Source organism: Canis lupus, chromosome 10 (genome assembly GCF_011100685.1).
Source record: "Canis lupus familiaris isolate Mischka breed German Shepherd chromosome 10, alternate assembly UU_Cfam_GSD_1.0, whole genome shotgun sequence".
Lineage (NCBI taxonomy): Eukaryota > Metazoa > Chordata > Mammalia > Carnivora > Canidae > Canis > Canis lupus.
The window spans coordinates 28,198,335-28,222,098 of NC_049231.1; the positions used below are offsets into that span (position 1 = coordinate 28,198,335).

General features: G+C 57.8%; 1 long non-coding RNA gene across 21 annotated transcripts; it reads left to right on the forward strand.

Annotated features, from left to right (window-relative positions):
- Positions 1–1,397: 1,397 nt before the first annotated feature.
- On the forward strand, positions 1,398–14,721 carry LOC102156668. Of its 21 annotated transcripts, XR_005365613.1 has the most exons (9): positions 1,401–6,690; positions 7,195–7,269; positions 7,785–7,921; positions 8,222–8,331; positions 9,593–9,681; positions 10,350–10,531; positions 13,021–13,222; positions 13,932–13,988; positions 14,264–14,721. It is a non-coding gene; the product is annotated as an uncharacterized LOC102156668 (long non-coding RNA). The 21 variants fall into 21 exon arrangements; XR_005365618.1 differs by adding an exon at positions 9,316–9,356 and having other exon boundaries at positions 1,399–7,921; XR_005365625.1 differs by having other exon boundaries at positions 1,399–7,921; positions 12,996–13,073; positions 13,179–13,222.
- The last annotated feature ends 9,043 nt before the right edge of the window (positions 14,722–23,764 follow it).

Here is a 23,764-nt window from a genome sequence, read left to right on the forward strand (position 1 = left end):
TCTGAAACAGGAAGTTCCTTGAGCTGGTAAGGCTTTGTCAAGAACAGCCGGCCGGAGCCCGCCACGTTTCACTCCCAAGCCTTGCTTGTTCCTCTAGGTATCTTCTTCCAGATATCCCCTCAGGTCAAGGTTCACAGGCCCAAGGCCAAGGTAGGGCGCTGCAGGACCTCCCACCCTGGAGGCCAGCAGAGAGTGGAGCGCAGGCCCAGGGCCTGTGACCGGCCTGGGTCTTGAACTTACATGAAGCTGTCCCAAGGCCCGCCAGTGCCTGCATTCTTGATTCTTGCTGTTAAGATCCTGGTTACTGCTGGGCTCTCTGTTATGGATCCTATGTTTCAAGTTGAGAAGAAGTCCAGAAAATAGGGGTTGGGGAGAACCTTCTCAGGTCATAGGGAGCATGGCATGACCTGGGAGGATGGAGGTCAGATCTTAGGATGTTTTGACTAGGCCCCAGAGATGGGAAGGGGAGGAGGCAGAGGGGTCCAGGGTCAAGAGGGGCTCTAGCTCGGGCTGTGCACATCAGAGGGTGTGCTCTAGCCCTCTAGCCCCCAGCTCCCCCTCAAGGGGCAACAAGTCTGCAGGGCCGACGGGTGCATGCCCGGGGCCTCATGGCTTCTAGACCCTGCTCAGAATACCTGGGATCCTGACATTGTCTGCCTAGCTGGCCCTAGACCTGCTGCCAGGTTCTGTCCTCTCAAGAGTGGACTGTGCTGCCCATGTGACGCCCCCCCCTCGCCAGTAGGAGGGATGGCCAAGGGTAGCTGCGGGCCTGTGGTGTGTGGACAGAGCTTGGAGGTGTGGGTTGGAGGATTACAGGCATCTGCAAGAGCTCCCTTAAATTGTGGGCTAGTGCTGAGGGTGAGAAGGGAAAGGGGGGGAGGGTTGTGCTTTGGGCCAGGAAAAAGGGCTCTCAGGGCCACCACACTCAGAAGTCTCAAGAATTTGAAATTCAAATCTGTCATAGGTCATTAGGAAGGTGTATTTGCGTCAAAGCAGGAGGATGTCCTCACAGTTTGTTAGCTTGATTTATAACTGTCAAATATTTAGATGACAGTATGTGAGCTTCCCTCTGTGCTCTGGCCCAGGCTTTGCAAGCACCAGGGGCGGGCCTGAGCTCAGGGCTCATGGAGCCCACCAGGGTGGCAGATGGTGCGGCACGGGCCCACTGTGCAGGAAAAGTCTCTATAAATGGTGTCAGACAAGGAAATGGTTTTGCTTTTTTGTGTCTGGGCAGGAGCAGGTGGGCTCGAAAGTCGGTCACAGAGGAGGGAATGACCGTGTGAGGCGGGGCGGGGATGGAAGTGAAGATGGCCCAGCTTGGGCCCAGAGTTGGGAGGCGGGGGGTGGATTTTGTCTCCCAGGGGAAGAGGGATGATGGAGCTGGCTCCTGAGGGGGTGAGGTGTGGGGGTAAGGGGAGGTCAAACAGGCAGTTAGCGTTGGTGCTATTGTCCTGACCCTGAGGGTCCACCCACGAGCCTTGCCCTATGTGCCATCTGGGGCACCGTCCTGGCTGGCATCTGCCGTGGAAAAACTTAAAGGAGACACGGCCTCGTCCCTTGGAAGCCAAGAGAGGCTGGGGTGGAACAGTGGCGATGGACGCCCAGGGGTGGGGGGCTGCCTGGATGCCACTATCCCCTTCACTGTCTCTAAAGTTCCCTTCACATCCTCTAGATGAGGATTAAAGGCAGAATGTAACCCTAGTACCTAGTGGGGCCTCATGTGGCTTGGTCTCTGCAGCGGATGCCGTTCCAAAAAGCCCAGTCCAGCCATCGAATAGCAAGGGAAGGGGACGCTGCTCTTCCCTGGCTCTCTCGAAGGACATCAGGATTGCATGTAGGATTCATGGCGATCCTTTTCAGAGGCCTCTCTTTAATCTGTTCATTTGTCTCATGCCTAGGAACTGCTCCCACACTCCCTCCCTCCACTTCTCTGGTGTTGCTGCTGTTGCTCTGCTCCTGGCATTCCCCCCTCCCCAGTTTTGGTCCACGGGTACCCCCCTTCCCAGCCCTTTCTGGCCTAAGGACCATTCTGACTTTGGATGTGACATCGCCTCACCAGTGTTCCTTTAACAGTTGCCAACCAATCCCCACATAAGTCCCTGAGCTGTCACAGTGCCAGGCCTGCTGTTGGCTGCTTTGCTGGAGTAGGGGGTGAGTGGTCCATGGCTCCTGCCCTGAAGGAGCTCACCTCAGGGACAAAGCACCTTCTATGTGTTGGCACTGTGTTTGCACATGATGCTAACCATTTAAACCTCGCAATAGTGCCATGAGGTGGGCATCAGGTCATTAGATCTTTGCAGCATGCTCATGAGAGACACGGTGCTATTCTTATCCTCTGTGTATAGACCAGGGGACCGAGGCTCAGCAAACACTAATTAATATAGGCAAGGCCAGACTCACACAGCTCATGCCCCTGCCTCAGGCCTGGCTGCCCCGACCACCCATCAGTGGATGATGACTCATCCCAGGCCAGGCTGTCAGCCAAGGGCAGAAGTGACCACCAGAGCCTGGAAAGGAAGGTGAGCCTGGAAAGGAAGGAAAGGGAGTATGGTGACCTGAGCACTGAGACTTGGGAGAAGCAGTCCTACAGGGCCCGGCCCAGTGAAGCCGCCCAGGAATGTCAGCCGAGAGCAGGAGGGTGTGATGCAGTGATGGAAGCACACGCTTTGGCTCAAAGAAACAGGCCCCAGAGAAGGTGTTGGGAGCTGGGGAGGCAGAGAGGCTGGGGGTGGGATAAAAAGAAAAAGGCTGTGCTGGGGGCATGGGAAGGTGGGTGCTGGCGGCTGGCTGCCTAGCCAGGGGACCTCCCACCACCCAGCTCCTTCCTCTCCTTCTCTCCCTGCCCCTGGTTGGATGGTGAAGTCCTACAGATTGTATCTTCAGTGTTCCTAGAGTCACCCCTCTCCAATGGGGCCTGACCCCAGGCCTCCGTCTCTCTCTTGGGTCCCTGCAATAGCCAGAGAAACACATGCGTGCACCAAAAGTGCCTGCTCATTGATTCTCTACTGAGTGCGCTCTCTGGGGCCCCAGGGCTTCAGATACCATCCATATGTTGGTGACTCTTCAGCTACACATCCTGCTCAGACACCCCTGGTGTCCCTTCCCCGCCAACCAGGCCTCCTGCTTCTGCATAAGTGGCACCACTCAGCCACCCTAGTCAACATCAGGTGGTCTTTACTGAGCTGTCTCCTCACTCCCACATGGGGTGCTGCAGTGTGGGCCACACACTTTCCCCCAAGGGCCCATCTTGAAGTTGACCATACCCTCCACGTTGGCCAAGCCACATTGCCCTTCACCTGGGCCCTTGCAGCAGCCTCCAAACTGGGCTCCCTACCTCTGTCCTGAGCCTCAGGCCCTCCCCTTGCAGCTGCCAGAGGAACTGTGGTGGTCATGCATCTGATTGTGCCCTCATCTGCTGAAAGAGGCCCCCCTGCTTCCCTTAGCCAGGCCGAGAAGGTTCTTAGCCAGGCTGAGAAGTTTCTTCACCCAGGCATGCTGTTCTCTCTGTGGGGGGTTTCCTGCTGGACCTCCATTTCTCCCTTCTTCCTACCCATAAAGAATCCTCCTTTTGTTCATGAGAGTCCTCCCCTTGCCCCAACCCCACTGACACACAGCGTTGGACAGGGCCTGGTCCCTAGCCCGGGGCCAGGCTGGATTGGGCTAAGTCAACCGTGGTGGTCCTACCCCCCTTGCCAGTGATTGGTTTAGGAATGGCCATGGGACCTGGCTCCCACCAGGGAAGGGACACCTGCAGGTGGGCTTTCAGGGGGCAGGGCCCAGTCCTCCTGTGGATACCCTGTTGGGTCTAATTGGGATGCAGATACCTGGAACCACGGCAACCTTGTGGCCATGAGGCTCCTCCCTGCAAGCCAAGGTGACACACTGGGAAGGCCAAATGGAAAGAGAACAAATTCTGTATTTGAAGAAATGGCGGAGCCAAGGGACCCCTAGGCCTGGACCTGCCTGCCCCTGACTTCTTGTGAGATGACGTCTCTTTCATTGGAACTCGCCAGAGTAGGGGGCTTGGGGCTCCTTGTAGCGTATGCAGACCTACACCATCCACGTGTAACTCCTCTTCCTGGACACTGTGCTCAGTTTGGGCTCCGTGTCAGCTCACAGAGGGACAGAGCTGCCTCTAGGGCCGATGGCAACCGTGGGCCACGTTAACAGAAGCACAGGGTCCAGGCTGGGGGAGGGGAAGGCTCTGTGCTCTTCTGTCCTGCCTGGACCCCACCTGGGGAGACTGTGGTTACTCTGCCGTGACTGCTCCAGGACGGAGCGTGACCTACTGTGGTCCATCTGCAGAGAATGATACCACTTGGAAGGGTCTGGGAATCTTCCTCATTCAAAGGGCAGGTGAGAGAACAGGCTATGGGCCGGCAAAGCGAAGGCTCACGGGAGGCCTCACTGGTGTTTGGAGGATGCAAGGATGTGCGTGCGCAGGGCTGCTGAGGGCCAGGACCGGCCATGAGCGGGCGAGGGAGCGAATGACAGTAGAGTGAGTTGTGCTGACAGCTTGGGGCACCCTCGACTGTCAGGGGGCCTCCCTCTCACTTGGGGAACTTGGTGGAAGCACAAAGGCCCAGGCCCTCCCTGCCTTTCAAGGAGCCCGGCTCCTGAGCTCCTAGCACTCCAGGGGACCGCGAGGCCCTCCAGCATCCCGGACCCCTTGGCTCGGAGGAAAGGAAGCCAGCATTTGGTCTGGCGTCGATTTTGACACAAATCCTCAGGGCCGGGCGTTGTTGTCACAGACTGTTTTGGTAAGTAGTGAGTCCCCCGTATGAAGCATAACTGAAACTAGGGTAACAGATGCAGTAGGAAAACGAGAGTGCTGGAAGGATGGTTCTTAGGCGGTAAAACAAAAATGGCCAAGAAACCTCCCAGTGTGTCAGAGCTCACTAGCAGTCCTCCTATATCCACCTTCCCTTCTTCCAGAGGAGCAGAACCCCTGAGTTTTGTCCGGCCATGTGGTTGTCTAGAAAAAAGACACTCCCTAGCCTGGCGTCGAGGTGAGGCCATGTGCCCGAGTTCTGGCCAGTGAGAAGTAGCAGATTCCCGGAACCCCCTTAACAAGACAGCTGGTAGGTACTCTTTGTCTCCTTCCCCTTTATCCTTCATTTCTGCTGTTGGCAGGAAGACAAGACGTAATGGTCGGCGCCTCAGCAGCCCCCTCAGACTGTGAGATCTTGGCGACAGAGATCATATGCAGCAAAGTAACAAGAGAAAGAGTCAGGTGATGCCACCATGGAGTAGAACTATCATGCCAGCTCCAGCCTGCCAACCTCAAGATTTTAGAGCAACACGCTTCTGGCTTAGTTCTCTGTTCTTTGTACCTATGGCTAATTCTGATAAAAATGCAAACTAAGACCAGTAACTATCATTTTTTATTCACGAGATTGGCAAGAATGAAAAGATTGTTGTACCACCAGAGACAGCATAGCACCGTGGTTAATATCCCACCTGGGCTGGACTCCTGCCCTGGACTGACCAGCTGTGGAAACGTGGATCAAATATGTCATATCAGTGCCTTGTGCCTTTTTTGGGTGTGTCCTCATTTGAAAAAAAAAATGGGGGAAAACCAACGTGAATCTGTTGAGTCTTTGCGAGAAATAAATTCTGAGAGCAGTGCCCGGTACAGGGCACGCGTGCAAAGGTGTGCCTCTCCTGTTACCACCGAGCTGCCACCCTGTGCTCATGTGCAGGGGCAGAGGGGCTGTGGTCACACTTGGTCAGAGGGAGTATAGAGTGTATAAAGTGTAGACAGCTGTTTCAGAGGGCTCTGGGCCCTATCAAAACTTCAAAAGTACATATGAGACTCTTTTCAACAGGTCCCCTCGAACCTGGCAATCGGCCCTAGGAACCCAAAGCCTTTGGGGCCAGATGTATTCCAGATTTTAGGGATTTGGTGCACATGCCCCATTCTGTGTCACTGCTGTACAGGGTCTGGGGGAGCTTCGTGCTGCGGCCTCCTGGGGACCTTCAGCCCCCTCTTGGCTTCAGCCTCCTGCAGACAGTGGCCCCCCTCAAGGGCAGCTGGGAGGTCTTGGGGGAGTGTGTGCTCCCGTGGGGGCCCCCTTGGTGGAGAGGGCCCAGGGGCAGGTGGGTAAGTGCACGGCTGCCTTCAATCCTTCCGCAGGAGGTCCCAGAGGGCTCCACCTCCCTGCTCCTTGCCCCCTGGTCCTCTGCAGTGACTCTTGTTTTGGCTTTTCCAGGTTCCTCTCACTCTCCCCCAGTCCCCGCCTCCTGCTTCCTGGCATCACCCTCCAAATAAGCCACCTGCACCCAAGTCCTATCTCTGGCTCTGCTTTTGGGGGAGCCCAGCCCCAGATGCCCCCACCCCCAATGAAACACAGTGTGTCTTCAGCAAGCTGCATCCATACAGAGAAACCAAGACTTTAAGTAGCCTCCCATCAATGAGGGTCAGTCAGGTTTGTTGCCAAATCGGTAAAGAAAAGGGCCTTGGTTTTCAGAGTGTTTGGATCTGGCAGCTGTGGGTAAGGGCCTCGCCTCAACTCACCTGCAATACGGAGGCGTGGCCTCTCCTGCTTGGTTCGGCCAAGGGACTAGAGAACTTCCCATTGTCAGGGACTGCTCCCAGGAGGCCCCAAGGACACAGCAGTTACCATGACCTTGAGGTCCTGCCCTCAAAGAGCTGACATCCAAGTGGGAAGAGACAGTTGATCAATCCAGGTACGGAAGGTGATTTGGCTTCTGGCAACAACAGGAGAGGAGATCCGAGGTGGGGAGACAAGGCTGCATTTGATGGGGTTCCATCCTGTAGCCAGGATGATGTCTGAGTGGGGATCTGACTGGTGAGAAGGAGCCCTGGACACTGATCCAGGGACGGGGGAACAGCAGATGCAAAGGCCCTGAGGCAGATTAAGGGTAGACTTGTTTGAGGAGGAGCAAGGAAGCCACAGGGGGAGGCACAATAGCTGGCTGGGAGATGGAAAGCAGGCCTGAGCTAGAGAGTCTCCACTGTCTGAGAGCAGAGGGGTGTACTGAAGGGCTGGGTGGGGGGAGGCAGGAGCGCGGTGCCCACTATCTGATTTGGAAGATCCCTTTGCTTGCTACTCCGGGTGGACAGGAGCATTAGCAGCAACAGGGCAAATTCAGAATGAGCCGAGTGGTGTTGGCTGCCAACACCAACCCCCCACGTCCTCGCCAACCGTATCCATGCCCTCTCCACAACAGGAATGAGACCCCCGGCCACCACCATGGGTGCTCCTGATTGGTCTAAGGGGGACCACAGCCACAGTCAGTGGTCAGGTGTGTGCACAAGACCAGTCCCTGCCAATGAAACATCAGGAAAAGTCAGCAGGGGTGGTTCTGGGGGAGGCCTGGGGACACAGCTGGCTTGGGGTGACACCTGCAAGGAGCTAGGGAGCCAGCAGAAAGAGGGAAGGGGCTGCCCCTGCACCAGGGACCTGAGTCACTACATGTTTCCTGCTGAGCCACCCTGGGAATGTGTTGCTGGTCCACGTGGGACTGAGCCCTTTAGCTCTCCTCAGCAGAAACCTCCAGATGGACAACAAGCAAAAGGTCCATCGGAAGGGAGAGTCTAACGAATCAGGGCCTGTCTGCTGCGGATTATAGCAGAGCCACTGCAGAGAGTGAGAGGGGACCTCGTGTCCCGAAAGGGGCCCAGCCACAAGAGGTGCCGTTGGTCCTCAACCTGAATGATGTCTGTCCCCAAGGTCAATTGCCAGACTAAGCAAATAGAAATGCAGGGCAACCAGTTAAATTTGAATTTCAGACAAACAATACATAATTTTTTTTTAAAGTAAAAAAATCTCGGAGATGGAGCATGTTAACTGGACGGACGTCCTGTGTTTTTTCTGGCAACTGTACTCCCGGGGAACTTTTTGCTCTGCCTGGAGACACTTCTTATCGAGGGTATTGGGAGGAACAAGGCTGGCAGGTAGGTAGAGGCCAGGGATGCTACTGTACGCCCTCCGGTGCAGAAGACAGTCCTCAACAAGGAGTTATCCCGCCCCAAATGTCAGTAGTGCCAGGGTTGACAGCCTCTGTCTTATATGGAAAACAGCAACCTGATAGGATATGATAGAGTCCTGCACGCGCACACGTGTGTTTTAAATCCAACTAAACTACACAGTTGCATAGAAAAAGAAATGGAAGCTCCCACCCCAAAGTCATGGGGGTAAGGAGTGCATATTACTTCTCCATCTAAATATTTCTTCAATGCTTTATTCTTTTAAAGTTGATATATTTGAAGTTACCATATATGTGCACAGAAAGTACACGGATCAAAATGTGACATTTTTCAGAAAGTGAACACACTCATGACGCAGCCCTCCAGAGGAAGACACGGTAGGTGACCAGCCCTCCATGCGTCCCCCCTCCCCACCCCTGCCCTGTCCCCTTCCCTTCTCTGGCTGCCCTGCCAGGATCAGGGCTCTCCTGACTCCTAACCTGTAGGACCCATGTGAACGTCCTACAGATGGAATCATGCAGTATGTAGTTGTAGTCCTCTGTCTGGCTTCCTTCCCTCAGCACTATGTCTGTGAGATTTGCTCCTGTTTTTCTTTTTTTTAAAGATTTTTAAAAATTTATTCATGAGAGACACAGAGAGAGGCAGAGACACAGGCAGAGGGAGAAGCAGGCTCCCTGCAGGGAGGCCGATGCGGGACTTGATCCCAGGACCCCGGCTGGGATCATGACCTGAGCTGAAGGCAGATGCTCAACCTCTGAGCCACCCGGGTGCCCCAGATTGGCTCCTGCTGAGGGTGACGTCGCGCGTACTCACGGCTGTGAAATGTATCACAATTTATTCATCCCTTCTCCTGTTGACGGACATGGGGGTTGTTCCCAGTTTGGTACCATGAGGAATAAAGCTGGTACAAACGTGCTCTCACAGGTCTTTCGGTGGGCAGGTGGGCCCATTCCTGACAGGTTCCCACCTGGGCAGAAACCATTCGGCCAGAGGGTGCGTATACATCCAGCTTTATGACCAGAGGGCGTCCCAAGTGCTGGTGCCCATTTCCACGTCCGCCAGCCGTGTGTGCAAGTCCTGGTTGCCGGCCCTCCACACGCTCTAGCTATTTCATTTTAGTTCCTCTGGTGGGCGTGGACGTTGGCAATCAGTGTGATTTCAATTTTGCGTTTCCCTGATAATGAAGCTAAGCCCGTGCTCACCCCCGGGGACCTGACCATCCCCTTTTATGAAACACTCATTCAGGTCGCTGGTCCACTCTGCTCTTAGGTCATCTCCTTTTCTCTCTTTGATTTGTAATGGAGTCCTGTTGGCGACTATCTCTCCCCATTGTGCGGCTTGCCTTTTACCCTCACTTCCAGGGCTGTGTCCTTTCCTGGACCCTGACATCATCCAGGTTCAGGTAATAGAACGGGGACTCTCTGAATTGACTCAAGGCGGACGAGGTCACAGACGCCCTTGGCATAATAAGGTCCAGGAGAAAGAACAGCTGGAGGTCAACCTTTGCAGAGTGAAAGGCCTGCTTGTCTTTTCCAAGTGCTGCTATTGGACTAGACTCCCCCGGGGTGGGGGTGGGGGGCTGCTGCTCCTCCCCCCAGGGCCTGAGCACCCCTCTGCCTCCCCTCCGTCCCCCACCAGGGCAGTTGCAGAACTGACAAAGCTGAGAAGGCTGGATGCAAGAGGAGGCGGAAAACTTCGGAGGGAAGAAGGAATTACAGAGAACTAAGGTACCGAGTAGATGGGGGGCGTGTTTGTGCAAAGGAAATGTGAAAGGGGCAGAGAGTCCTGGGCAAGTGCTTCCCGCTGTCAAGGATGGAACCCCCCCCCCCACCGTGACCCTCTGTGTGCCAAAACCCCTTCTCTCCATGCTGCCCTCTGCCACCAGCGCCACCAGTGTCTCTTCACTGCACAGAGACACATGCCCAGCTTCTGTTCTCGCCACCCCATCCCTAAGCACCCACGTTGTACCAGCAGCCAGAGTATCGAGATCAGTTAAAATGAACAAAAGAACACATTTCTCTCGTGCTTAAAACCTTAGAATGCATGTGCTTAGAATGCATTGCCAATAATTTCTAGAGTCAACCCAGGCAAGACATGATCTGGCTTGGGCTGGATCTTTGACCACCCTCCACTCCAAGCCACGCTGGGCACCCACTGTTCAGACAACCACATGTTTCAGCCTCAGGGCCTTTGCATGTGCTGTTCCTGCCGTCTAGAATGACATGCTCCAAACCTTTCCATGTTGGCTTCTTGTCATTTGGGCCCTTTCTCAGTGTCACCTCCCCTGGGTGTCTTCCCAGAGCTCTTGAATCTGGCCCTGCTCCAAGTCACTATCCCCTCTCTCTTATATTTCCTCCCATTATACTCACATTGAAATGATCTATTTGTCTGCCAGGTTCCTTGCCATGTCCCCAGAGTCCCAGCATGTACACAGCACACAGTAGGAACTTGACAAGGATTCTCCTCTGAAGGCTGCTGGAGTCTGGACTGATGGGAGGTCCCCTGGGATCCTGTGTAGGCCCTCCCTGCTGAGGGAACGTGCATTCTGGGGAGGACACTAAAAGACTGCTTGCTGGGGTTAGTTATTACCTGGGTAAATAAACAATCATTACAAAAAGTAATATTAACTAAAGAAGGGATGCCTGGGTGGCTCAGTGGTTGGGCATCTACCTTCGGCCCAGGGCATGGCCCCGGGATCCCGGATCGAGTCCCACATTGGGTTCCCTGCATGGAGCCTGCTTCTCCCTCTGCCTGTGTCTCCATCTCTCTCTCTCTCTTTGTCTCTCACGAATAAATAAATAAAATCTTAAAAAAAAATTACTAAAGAAAATCACAGAGCTAGGTGAACCATCGTGTCCCCCACCTGTGCCAAGGTCCAACATCTCTGAGGTCTCAGGAGCCCGCACAGGAGGCTGAGATGGGGGTTGGCTTCAGATGGGAGCATGTGGGGGAGGGCAGAGTGCTCCTTCCAGCTCCAGTCAGAGGCCCCCTCCTGGGCTGTCTGTGGAGGGAGGGGAAGAGGGGGAGGGGGAGCTGGGGTAACCTGAGTGCCCCTCCCTTGACTGCCAGCCCAGAGCCAGGGAGCCTGGGGGCCTCAGGAGGTGCAGAAACACTTGTCTGTTCAGGAGCCAGGCAGGAGCAAAGATGCATGAGTAGGTCCCAGGGATCCAAACTCTGTGCTTGGCCCCAAACCATTCAGAGTAAAAACAAAAACAAAACAAAACAAATAATGAGACCAGCCACCAGGACAGGTTTGGAGTGAACAGCTGGCGGCCTGTTGCTTTGGACGGAAATTTGAAAGGTGTGGAGGCCACATGGGTGGGCTTCAAGGAGGAATCTCGTTTTTATAGATGGGTAAACTGAGGCCCAGAGGGGGCTGGGCAGGGATGCTGCTCTCTGGACTAGTAGCCCAGTGCTCTTTCCTCCAAGCTTTGGATTCTGCTGATAGCCAGAACTCAAGGGAGGAGATGGGGGCACTTGGTGGGGTGTGGGGGAGTGGGGCGGGTGCCGGCTCCCCTTGAGGGGAAGTGAAAGGTGTCTGCAGGCCTCAGAGGAGGGGGAGCAGCAGGGGAGTGGGATCATCCCCAGCAAGCAGCCCTGCCTGTGCTGGGAGAGGTAAGGGAGGAGGAGGAGCAGGAGGAGGGCAGGGCTGGGGGCATTAGGATTCCAGGCAGCTGCCGACACCCAATTTTCCAGCTGGGTGCCCTAGCCTGTTCTCTGAGCATCCTGCCAGAGCCAGTCTAATTGACAGGGAGAGAGGAGGCTGCTGGGGGGTGGGAGCAGCGGGAGTGGGAAAGGAAAGGGGGAGAGAGGGAGGGAGGGGTGGGGAAAAGGGAGGAAGGAGGCAGGAGTAGAGGGGGGTAAAGGGGAGAAGGGGTGGAAGCAGGTGGACACAGACCCAGTGAGAGGAGGGTTTGCAGGTTGATGCAGCTGAAAGGCAGTCAGGGCCACCCCCTGATTTAAGGGAACGCCCAGAGAGAGGCAGCAACTTGCCTGGGGTCACGCAGCCAACAGGAGGCAGGAGCCATAGAGACAGGGGCAGAGGTTTCCTGACTGAGGCCCCAGGAGGGAGAGAGACTCCCAGAGGAGAGGGAGAGGCCTCTGGGGGGTGGAGCCGCCCTGGCCTCCTCCCAGGGCCTGGGGAGGTGCAGGGATGGTTGGCATTCTGACAGGTGGGCAGAGGGGTAGGAGGCCGGCATGGGTGCCAGAGCTGCCCCCGCCAGCTGCCAGGGGTGACTGGAGTAATTAGTGCTAATGACAGGATCAGGGACTTGGGCGTCACACCCTCAGCCCTCTGGGCCTGCAACCCTGGGAGGGGCTGGCAGGTGGTGGGAACAGACAGGAGGGTGGGGGGCTGCCCAGGCCCTGCAGCCCCCAGGTGACCCAGATCCCTCTCGGGATGCTCCCCAGCAGCGCTGGCTGGGTGTGTGGTGAGCTTTTGTTTGCTCAGCCACTGGGCTGATGTCACTGTGTCCCGGCCACCCACCCACCCGTCACTGGGTGCCCACTGAATGGCACGCTGGGGGCTGGCAGCAAACTCCCTCAGGCCTCAGCTTTGCGTGGAGTTTCCAGGGGCCAGACATCATCTGTTTCTTGCCCCCTCCCTGTTGCTGCTACTTGGCCCCTTCCAGGCAAAGGTGGCCCAAAGAGGGACTTGGCCTTGGCTGGTGCGGCAGGTTCCCCTTCCACCTCTCTCCGGGTGTGTCTGGGCCCCGGGCTAGGTCGGGTGTGCAGGTGGGCATTGACCCCCCCCCCCCCCCCCCGCGCCTTGTCCCTCCACCAGGGCTGCCCTTGGCTGCTGCCCCTGGGGGGCAGGGCTGGGGGCTCCTCCTTACCCCCTGGGATCCCAGAACCCACAGAGGGTCTCTGGGGGTGCGGGCAGGAGGCCCACGGCTATTTAGCTTCCAACTGCCGGTCCTCCCCCACCGGATCCCGATCTCCATCCCGATCTCCATCCTGATGATCCCCATCTCAGGAAGCGCTGGCTTCCTCTGTGCCCACCGACTGGGCGCGAATCTCTTCCTCTCTGTGCTGTGCGCAGATACAAGCTTCAGACTTTTATTTAGAAACTCAGAAGCTGAGCCTTAACTTCTGTGGGCATAATCACACCCTGAAGGTGGTGAGTCTGGAATGTTCCGGGCTGGAGAAAGCCAGCAGCGCACGTCGGCAGTGGTGAGAGGGAGATGTAAGCACGGCACACGGGTTGACATGTTTTCTCGTGCAGAGCCTCACGTTGGTGACCCCCCCCCACCCTCCGTCAAGTGCCAGGTGATTCTCTGGTGGATGAGGGAGGGGGGAAGGGACCGAGGGATCGGCTGGACCTGGGAGGGAGGAGGGTCCATGAAGGGGTTTCCCTGCCCGGCTTACCCCGTGCCAAGCTGGGAGTCAGGTGTGTGGGTCTAGGAGGGGGTTCAGGCCGGAGGTGGAGATGGGCAGGGCCCCTAGGGAGCTTCTCCAGAACCTCTAGGCATCCTCGAGCAGAAGTAGGCCGGTCTGCCAAACTGGGGCAGGCACAGGGAATCTGGGCCGAGGGCCCGGTTTGTCCCCAGGCTGTGCCTCGTGCGCTGGCACCTCTGTGCTGCCCGCCCCTGCTGGGGCAGTCCAGGGCAGGGCTGTCCGGCCACCCGTTGGTGAGTCCCTGGTGCTCACACGTGCATAGCCCTTTGCTGACCCTGGCTCCATCGTAAGGAACCAAGGCCCCAAGAAGCAGAGTGGCCCATCTCCAAGCCCAGGACAGCTACGTGGCGGGGCCGGGATCTGTCCCCTGGCCTCCCGGATGGTAGGGCTTAGCCTTTTCTAGGCCACCACACTGCTGTGCCCTTCACAGGGGATGGGAGAGGCAGGTAAGCTCTCTAGTCCTGGAGGAAGCAGGTACAGGCCCTCTAGCCCAGAGTCAGGTTGTTGTAAAGGGGATTTGACTATTAGAGAGCTCAGGGAGTTCTTTGCCTTAGAGTATCAGCCATCATGCCTTTTCCAGGGAAATCTGCATCTTCAGAGAGAAATCTTCCAGATGCCAAAGAATGGATTGATAATGGTAGGTCGGAGGCCTGGTGACGAGCTTGCGTGTGTGTGTGTGTGTGTGTGTGTGTGTATTGCCACCTACCAGCTGTGCAGCATCGGGTAAGTCCCTTACCCTCTCTGAGCTCAGTGTGTTCACCAATGACATGGAGGCGGCAGGCCCTGGCCCAGGCCCAGGAGCTGCCGGGTCTGTGGGGGGCCACTGGCAGGTGGATGTTGAGTACAGCTGGGCTTCAGGGGCGGGAGGTAAGGGTTGTCATGTCTGTGGTTTTGGTTGTGATCTTTGTCCAGCCAGGCAAGGGGAAGCCCGTGTGGACTGAACGAAGCAGAGTGGTGTGACGGTGGACACCTACCTACTCTTCACATCCAAGGGATGGAGAATAGCCGGGAAGTCTACCCCTTCCAGAAATAACGACAGTGAAGTTGGTCCCACGCAGGATGCCTGGGTGTTTAGGGGAGTAGAGGCAGAGAGGTGGCCGAGGACCCCCGGGGGTGAGGGCCGTGTGTTAAGTGTGCAGTGTGCACACAAGTGTGCGTGTGCCTCGTGTGTGTGCATGGGGTGTTGGTATGTGTGCCTCCCTGTGGATGCCTGTTTTCCGCTGTTGTGGAGAGCACTGCACACAGGCCCCGCAGCCTCTGGCCAAGGGCAGAGGAATTCTTTATTTCCATGGCCTTCCACGGTGATTAAGTCTCCAAACTTTTCCTTAACCATCATTTCTTCAAAATGAAAAATCAAATTGCATCTCCAAGCAGCCTGGAAATCGATTTCTTTCAAAATGAACTTTTGGAGGAGCGATTCCAAAGAGAAATAAGAGGAGGAAGGTGGGAGGGGAGGGGGTGGGGAGGGAGCAGCTGCCAGGGCCTCCAAGGGCTCAAGGGGGTGCCCTGGCCCAGCTGGTGTTCCCCACCCCCCTGCCCCTGCCCTGCCTGGACAGTCTCAGCACCCCCACCCCTGCCGGCCCTCAGTTCTGACCCTGCCCCGGGGGGCTGGCAGCCTGGCCTGGGAGCCTCCGGCAAGTGCCCACCTGCACAGGCCCGAGCTCAACAGAAAACCCAGGAACGTGGCCCCCCAGAGGATTCCAGTGAGGGTGCTCAGCAGGGTGGCACTGGGTCCTATGAGGTCAATGGAGGGGATTCAAGGAAGGACTGGTGGCCCTTCATGGGGGAAGGGGTGTGTGCCTCAGGGTTTGCTTGCCTTCCTGCTGTGTGCCAGGGACTTGGGCATTTACTCATCCATTCTACAAGGCCCTGAGGCTCAGAGAGGTGGGGCAACTTGCCTGAGGTCACAGGCAGGGAGAAAACCCAGATTGTCCTGCGTCCCAAAGCCTGTACACCACTCGGGGTCACCACATAGAGCATCTGGGGAGGGCTTCCTGGAGGAGGTGGCTAGTGGAGATGATGGAGAGGGAACAGCAGAGAGGGTGTTCCTGGCAGGGGAAACCGAGCAGTGACAGGTAAAGTGGGTGCAAAAAGTGGGGATGGCCAGGAAGCCGCTCACAGCCTGGTGGAGCAAGGAGGCGGTGTGGACAGGGTACAGGCCAGTTCAACCCCTGTGAGGGGGCAGGTGGAGGGGTTCCTGGTCTCCCGGCAGAGAGGGGGGCTGAGGAGGGCTGCCTGGGAGCAGCGGGGCAGAGGGGCAGCGGGGCAGATGGTGGCTCACAACGAGTGCTTCCTAGGTGCTAGGTGCTGGGTGCTGTTCCCAGGGTCTCGTCTTAAGGAATCGGATGGTGAGGCCGGTTCCATGATGATCCCACCTTGTACATGCGAACGGGAGATGCGAGGGAGCTTGAGTCAGAGCCCAGAAGTGGTAACTCCCTGACTGCCACGCAGGCTTGGCTCGCCCCAATCCCCCCTGCTCTGCTGGAGATAGCTGGGGAGCAGGGGGAGGGGGGAGAGGGGAAGGGGGAGGACGCGGAGCCTTCCAGGATAGGGGCTGGGGTGATGCTGTGAGCCGGCCCCCCTGCCACCTTCCCTGCCCCCCCCCACACGGGGGCACCGGGAGGAGGAGCAGGAGAGAAAGGCCGCCCTGGGGGGGAGGCTGAGGCAGAGCTAGAGGTGAGAGGTGTGTGTGTGTGAGCGTGAGTGTGTGTGGATTTGTGTGAGTATGTGAGGTGTCTGCTGGGTCCGTGTGCGTGGGGGGATGTCTGTGGGGGTTTGTGTGTGTACGCGTGTCTCGTGGTGGTGGGTGTGCACACAGAGCAGCCAGCCCAGTGCAGGAAGGTGCCTGTCACTCTGTCGGGAGAGGGTGATGGGACCTGGTGGCTGGGCTGCCACGCCGCTGCCTTGTGGGAGCTAAGGGTGGCTCTCGGAGGCCCTGGCCTATCCCATGGCAGGTGCTGGGGTCCTCTGCCCTTCCCAGCGCTGCTCTGCCCACCTTGTGGTCCACAGGCCTGAGGGAGGGAGGAGGCTTGGGGAGGGGGCTGGGTACAGTAGGAGGGGGGGTCCAGAGGTGGGGGGTGCAAGGACAGGTGGGGGGGCTGGGGGCAGCAGGGGGTGCCCAGAGGTGGGGGGCTGGGCAGGTGGGGGGCCCAGAGGTGGGGGGCTGGATGCAGCAGGAGGGGGGCCCAGAGGTGGGGGCTGGGGCAGGTTTGGGGGGCTAGGGGCAGCAGGGGGGCCCAGAGGTGGGGTGCTGGGGCAGGTAGGGGGCACTTGGGAGAGAAGCACTGCAAGGCTGCTATGTGCGGGGCTCCCTCCCCCATGGCTGGCAGGGGTGGGGGTGGGGGTGCAGCAGGGGCAGGAGCACTGGGGAGGGAGGCAGAGGGGCTTAGCAGCAGCCAGGAAGCTGGCCCATGGATGTGGAGGAGGCAGAGGCAGAGGCAGAGGCGGGGAGCTTAGAGGCCGCGAGCTTAGGGGCAGGGATATAGAAACCTCAGACCTGAGGCAGCCTGCTGGGGCTTAGAGGTGGCACCTCCCTGCACCAGGCCCTGAGCAGCTAGTCCTCACAGCACACTGAACAGGGGGCTAACCATGGGCTAGTTTCCCTAGGGGAAACTGAGGCTCAGGTTGTCCTGCAAGTGTCCAGTCAGAGGTGGGATTACAGAGCCCACAACGGTTTTGTGGGGAGAGGGAAGGAAGGGAAGGGAAGGGAAGGGAAGGGAAGGGAAGGGAAGGGAAGGGAAGGGAAGGGAAGCGGAGGGGGAGTGTGGTCTAGGCCTCTGGGCCGGGTTCCCTCCTGTGGGCTGGTGTGAGGGCAGGAGCTCTGAGATGTAGTCTCCACCTTGTGACACATTGATATGTGTCCTTGGCCGGTCACTGCCCACGCTGGGCCTCAGTCTCTCTGCAAAACGGAGGAAGCCTTGAACCAGATCATCTGCCCTATTTCTTTCAGCCTCTGTGGCTCGAGCCCCGCGAGCCCCACTTTGCTGGCACTCATGGTCACAGCTAAGCTCCCTACCCGGGACTGTCCCCTTGCTGCTGTGGGACCCTCTCTCCAGCTCTCCGTGCCCGGGTTTCCACCTGCTTCCACCGGCTGGAGGGGCCCAAGACGGGTCTGGCCGCAGGGCCTGGCCCGGAGCAGCTGGATGACTGCCTCCTGGCTCCCCCCCTCCCCCCCTCCCCACACCTAGCTTCCCCAGCTCTTGAAGCCTCCCGGGCTGGCTCCATGAAAGGTTCATTTTCGATTCATTGTGCAGGTGACAAATTCTGCCGCCAATAATCACTTGTGAAAAATCAACAGTGAAGCCCGGCGGCTCCCTGGCCCCCGGAGAAATTTGAGTGGATTTCCGGAGGAGCAGGGTGGAAAAACCCCGGGGGCAGCGGGGGTATCTGGGGGCGGGCGGACAGGGAGGGACAGCCACACTCAATAGTGTGCGGCCAGGACTGGACTGCGCTGGCCCCTGGAGGGAGGGGCTGCCTTCTCATCACATCGGCGCCTCTGCGCAGGCCGCCCCTTGCTCCCCCAGCTCCTGCAAGGAGAGCGGACAGCCTTGTGGGCAGCAGGAATGGCCTGAGCAAGCCAGGGTGGTATGGTGGGCTTGCTCTGAGGATGTGGGGTGGGGGGGATGCCCTGCTTGAAGGGAGGCCAGAGGAAGACGGGAGAGGAAGACAAATGCTGGGGTGGGGGGCATCCTTCTCGGAAGGGCCCGAAAGCCCAGGAGAAGCTGGGCTCACTTGGAGGACATCAGGAGACATGGACGGTTTGGGAGCAGGAGACAGAACTGGGCCACCTTCTTCTCTGCCCCCCCCTTTGGGATGGGGGCCTCAGGGAAACTCAGTCAGCCTCTCTTGGGGGAGGGTGGGGAGTGCATGGAGGCTGGGGGAGGACCCAGCTAACACAGATGGAGCACCACTCTCCTGCCAGGTTATCTCAGAGCTCCCTGCAAGGCGACACAGGCTGTAAGTGGCTTTGTTTGACCACAGAGCCCCAGCAGGAAGGGCACTCTGGTGGTGACCTGTGTGCAGAGGAGAGTTCTCCTAAATGGCCTCATTTGTGCCTCTTCCTCCTCCCCCGTGAAGGGCTATGTCCTCACGGGCCCATTTTATAGGTCAGAAAACCGAGGGTTTCAGGATCCTCAAGGATTAGCGGCCATCAAAGAAACCAGTCTTTCTGGCTTCCAGACCAGTGTTCAGCCTGTAGACAGAAGGTGCTTAATGAGTGGATGGGAGCCAGGATTTGACCCCTCCCCGCTCCCTGGACTCCAGAACCAGTACTCTCCAGATGGCACCAACGAGCTTTCTCTGAGCTGGTGCTATTGTCAGAGAGCATGACGGCCCCAGAAATAGAACCATCTGGGCAATGCTCAACCATCTTGGAAACACAGCCCAGAGAGGGAAAGTCATCTGCCTGAGGCCACACAGTGGCAGAGCAAGGACCAAGACCCAGGTCCTCAGACTCGGCCCCCAACTCTGGGCCCAGGCCGATGGGCACTGTGGACTCAGCCCCCAGCTGGGCAGGAAGGGCAGGCACGGCCCGGCTGTGGGGGTGGGGGGCTCCTGGGCTCCGAAGCTGGCCCAGGGTGGGCAGGGAGACAGGGTGAGGGCCATGGCGACCGGGCACGATGCTGACACAGCAGGCTGCACACCGTGGCCAGCAGTGTGGTGAGCAGGGGTGAGGCTCCTTGAGCAGCGGGGGGGCCCCCCTCTGGCAGCTAGAGCCCCGAGAGGCAGGCGGGACCCACGCACGCCCTGCACCACTGCCTCCCCGCAGCCCCTCGGGCCCACTGAGCCCCTAATTCCCGTTTCCATCATGGCCCTGTGGCCGCTGGTGTGGACGGTGGATCCCCTTCCTCATGATCCGTCTCGCTCGCTCTCTCCCCATCTGATGTCTCTCAGCTTTCAGCTTCGGACAGATGTGGTTTCGGAGGCAGGCATCATTCAGCCGTGTGACCCCTGTGGAACCGAATCCCCTGCCCGTGGCCTCACGTTTCTCATCCGTACAATGGGGTTGGCATCCGCGGTGCCAGCCTCTCCAGGGCTTCTGCGTTCACAGAGGCCGCCGAGCATCCAGCAGGTGCTCCTCTGCGGTAGCCGCCAGACGTGATGGGGATTTGTGGTAGAATCATTGGGCTCCAGGCGCCTCACCACCCACTTGCCACCTGACAGCCGCCTTCCGGCTCTCCATCACGGCGGGGGAGGCCGGGAAAGCTCCCCACTCCCTGCTATTTCTCCCCTCCAGCCTCCCGGGAGGTTAATAGCAGCTTCTCACCCGGAGAGTTGGCTTTTTTCCGAGTCTCCTCTGCCTCTTTCTTCTCCGTGAGGATGTCCTCAGGCTGGTCTCAGTGGAGAAGGGAAGGAGGGAGACATTTGCCCACTGGGAGGGCCCATAGGGGTCGAGGGGGGCCGATCCAGGCAGGAGTTGGACCAGCCAGTGCCTGTTTCCAGAACCATCCCCAGGCGCCCGGCTGGGTTTAAGTGTGGCAGTAGAGGCTCCCGAGCGGGCTTGTGCAGTTCACCTCCACTACGCCAGGTTATTTGACTGGGGGGCCCGGGGTGTGTGTCTGAGCCTTTTGGGGCCCGAAGTGGACCCGGTGGTCCATGCTCTGCAGCCTGAGGAAAGGAAAGAGCTTTGCCGAACTGCAGATGGACGTGCGGACCAGGCCACATGCTGGATGATGCGGCTGGGGGAGCCCCCGGGGCCTCGCTGGCTCATCACTGCAGCCTGGGGCTCTCCTGGGCCCCCACCCTTCCCCGGTGTGAGCCCCGGCCCACCCTGTGGGTAGGGCTGGCCACTTTGTGTGTGTGTGTGTCTGTGTGTGCACGTGCATGTGTATAGTTTTATAAAACTGGTAACGTAACATTTACTATCCCAACCAGTTATAGGTGAACGATTCTGTGGCACTAAGCACATTCACATTGTTGTGCAACCATCGCTACCCTCCACCTCCAGAACTTTTTCATCTTCCAAATGGAAGCTACCCATTAGACAATAACTCCCCCCCCTTTCCCCCTCCCTTCAGACCCTAGAACTCCTCCTACTTCCCATCTCTATGAATTTGCCTACTCTGGGCACCTCACAAAAGTGAATTAAATATTTGTCCTTTTGTATTTGAATGACCTCTTTCAACATGAGTAAACTGAGGCCCAGAGAGACCATGGATGGCTTGCCCAAGCTGTGTGCCATATTCCACGTCCTTTCCATCTGGTCTCTTCTGTTTCCACATACCTGTGAGGGTCCCAGCTCACCCACCACAACTCCAAACCCCCATTTCAAGGAGGAAGAGACAGAGGAGCCAGGAGACCCTCGGTTGAGAGACTCTAAACGCAGTGCCCACACCTTCAGGGTGCCACCCGGCTCTGCCTGGGGGAGGCCGGGCAGTCCCTGGGCTTGGTGGGGAACCCGCCAGAGACTGCTCTGCCCCTTGGAGGTCCCAGTGGCTCTCCTCTAAGGCTGACCCGGTGACTACACAGACCTTGCAGATTGCCTCTGGCTGTGCTGACATCACCCCTCCCCAGGGCTCTCTGAGTAAAGAGGGGGGACAGGCTAGCAGCTAGCAACACGGCCTGAAGGGCCGCCTGAGGCAAAGAAGAGCTTGATCCAGGGCTCTGGCCTCAGGGTGACCCATGCTGACACAGTCCCTGTGTTGTCCTCCTAGGCTTCCAGGGAGGCTTACGGTTCCTGGGAAACACATTTATTACGCTCTCAGTGCGTGTGTGGGGACATAAGCAAGTCAGGTGTCTAGTGAGGAAAGGGAAGGTAGATTTCCCTGCCTTACTCACCTTCTTAGTCTAACACTTAAGGCCTTATGTGATCTGGCCCAACCCACATATCCATCTGCAAACTCCATAGATTCATTCATTCAGCAAGCATTGGCCGAGGATGTCTGTGCCCAGGCACAGGGTCAGATGCTGGGGTCACTGCCATAGCTGTGCAGAAGACAAACACGCCCTGCTTCCCCGGACCTCCTGAGCTTGTGATCCGGTAGGAACACCTAACATTAAACAATCAGATGAGTACAAAGGCAGGCAGTGAGCAGACTGGGAGCGAGGGTCAGGGTGTTGTGAGGGACCTGGGAGGAAGCTGGACTCCCAATGGGAGCTCCAGCAGGACTTCCCTAAGAGGCTGTGGAGCAGAGAGAGGGATGGACCAGCCAGGCAGAGAGCTTCAGGAGGGGTGTCCCAGGCAGAGGGAAGAGCACACGGATGGGCCTGGGGGTCACTGGGGAACCTCAAGGAGCAGAGATGAGAGAGCAGCAACCTTAGTCAGCGAGGGGAGAGGGGGGCCCTGGGGCTGAGGCCCGGACACTGGGGACTCCCCATAGGAGACTGCATACACAGGGCGATCAGAAGAGTTAGTAGGGATGGGGAGGAGAGATCCCCTAGGCCAGGGGGACAGATTCGGGGTGGGGCGATTGTTACTGGAGTCCAAGGACCACAGAACCAGGCAGGGAGCTGGGGTGAGGCAGTCAGAGTGGGGAGACACACCTGGCACTTCCCTCCCTATCTCCCTGCAGGCTCCCAGTAGGGCCTCCCACTGGCTGACTCCAGCCAAAGGAAGCTCTAGAAAGGTGACCTGTGTGGCCTTGGACAAGCCTCTTTTTCTCTCTTCATCTGTTAAAGGGACCAATCCCACTGATCTTGCTGATCTTTGGTAAATGTTGGAGGTAAAGGCAAGGGGACTGTTTCTCTGCTGGCAGTGGCACCAAGGATGGCCCTCTTCTGCTGAAGTTTGACCAGCAGACCCTGCTGCCTGTCATTCCTCTGATCCTTCAGTGGCCACCATGTCCCAGGGGTCCTGGAGCCTCAGAGCCAGGTCAGACCCCAGCCCCTACACCCCCAGCCCAGGGCTGGCCCATGGTTGCAGACTACATGGGACTGCTCTCCTAGGTGCGGATGAGCACTGTCTGCTTCCAAAATAGGGGTGCAATGGTGGGGTTGCACCTGTGGGAAGACCTCCCTGCGGTAGGAGGCTGTGCCGAGGGCCAGGGAGTGCGTCTCAGGCCCAGGAAGCATACAGCACATTCCAGGAAGCCGGACTGAGCTAGTTTGTGTTGGCACCTTATAGATAGTACTGCAGATGATGCAGGGGAGCTCCGTGGTGCCAGGTCTGACCGGCCGTGGACCCCCAGTGGAGTCATTTGACTTGGCCTTCAAGGCTGTTGGGAACCACCAATGATGAGAGAGAGAGAGACAGACAGAGACAGACAGACAGACCGGGCAGATATACACTGGAAAGGCCTGTTCAGATCCAGCCTAGCACCAGGTCCCTTTGTGGGTGGTGGCCTCAAGACAGGGAGACTAGTGAGGAGGATCTTTCTAGGGGGTCCCAAGACTGAGTCCCCTCGGTCCCCAGCCAGCCCCACTCCCATTGGACTGGCTTTCTGGGGCTGCCAGGGGGATCCCACTGCCCTGGAGCCCTGGGAGGTGCTGTTGTTTGGATTCTGGAAAGCTCCCTGGTCCTGGGCCATCTCTACCCTGTGCCCTGCACTGAGGGCAAACTGCCACTCCCAAGACTGACCTGGACAGGGATTATTACCTGTTGCCGGCTTGGGTTCATTCTTGCCTAGATCAGGAAAGGGAGTGCTGGGGGAGCCTGTCAATGAGGAGGGGGCAGTGGGGGGAGGGGGGCTCTTGCAGTGTGCAGGGTGATGGGGACCTCCCGATGCTGTGATGGGCTGTGTGTGTACAGCTGAGGGCTTTCTCTAGGAAGGGAGTGCACAGGGACTTCTAGCAGTCCCCTGGGGCCTCACCTGGTGTTTTTACTTTCCTCTCCCCTCCTTTCACGACCCATCAAAGGCTAACTAGGGACCCCCCTCCCCCACCAACTCCAAACTCCAAGAGGAGGTCATCCCTGAAGTCAGGGCCAGGAATCCCAAGCCAAGGGGAATCCTGTGGGCTGGGGCAGCACAGCTGCTCCTAGACCTTCCCCTGGCTACACTGCAGCCCTGCTCCATGGTCACACGTCCCCACCACCCTCCCTGGAGATAGGCTGGAGGTGGGTGGCAAGGTGCTTCAGCGAGGCTCTTGGATAGGAAGAGGCCCTGGAGGGAAGAGGGAAGAGGCCCTGGAGAAGGAAGAGTAGGAGAGGGAGATTGACAAGGCAGGGAGCTGAGAAGAGGCTGGAAGAAGGTGGGGGAGGTAAGGGGGGGGGGGAGAAATTGAGAGCAGGCAAGAGAGAGCAAGCCCACAGTGACAATCAAAATAGGGGCGGTTTACTGAGTCCTGCCCGCGTCTGTCTGCTTCCCGCACATTATCTCATTTAATCTCAACACCTCCAGGTACTGGTATTATTTCTTCTAAAGTTTAGTTTTGTAAATGTTTGCGTTTTGTTTAATCTATTCATTGGAATTGCTAATGCATTTATGTATTTCAGTGTTTAAAAGACAAGTGTGCAATGCCAGGTCTCTGTCTCCTGGT